Below are 491 nucleotides of genomic sequence, written 5' to 3'. Positions count from 1 at the left end.
GGCTGGACCTAACATGTAGAGGGATCTTAGGGAGGACAGTTGAAAAGGTAAGATATCCTCTAGACTTTAAGCCAGTGTTGGAAACCGAGAGGAGTAGTTGGCTGCACGACCTAAGTGATCCAAAGGTTGTCTACGTAGTAGAGGAATCCACTCAAATACATACTGGGGTAACAAGACCAAGTGGGTCTTAAAAACAAAAGCACAATCTCTTTGTTAATTCTACAACTAAATGGCAGCCAGTGCAAAGGTGCCAGTACAGAGGAGAGATGACCTCTTTTCGTCAAGCCCGTTATAATAGCAGTCGCTCTTCGAAGGCGTCTTTTGGAGCGATGGACGTCACTCCACCATGGTCAGGGGAATTAACTCAAATGGTAGAGCGCTCGCTTAGCATGCGAGAGGTAGCGGGATCGATTCCCGCATTCTCCAACCTGGGACCTGCCCTTTACTCTCCATAAAGAGGCAGACTGCGCGTTAACGCTCCTTATGTGAGC

The 491-nt window shown here is 48.1% G+C and overlaps 1 non-coding gene across 1 annotated transcript; it reads left to right on the top strand.

The window, feature by feature from the left end:
• Positions 1 to 353: 353 nt before the first annotated feature.
• Positions 354 to 426, top strand: trnaa-agc (transfer RNA alanine (anticodon AGC)). Its single transcript has one exon. It is a non-coding gene; the product is annotated as a tRNA-Ala (tRNA).
• The last annotated feature ends 65 nt before the right edge of the window (positions 427 to 491 follow it).

This window comes from Sinocyclocheilus rhinocerous, unplaced genomic scaffold (genome assembly GCF_001515625.1).
Source record: "Sinocyclocheilus rhinocerous isolate Xijiao unplaced genomic scaffold, SAMN03320098_v1.1 scaffold18002, whole genome shotgun sequence".
Classification (NCBI taxonomy): Eukaryota; Metazoa; Chordata; class Actinopteri; order Cypriniformes; family Cyprinidae; genus Sinocyclocheilus; species Sinocyclocheilus rhinocerous.
This window is presented reverse-complemented; position numbering and strand designations above follow the sequence as displayed.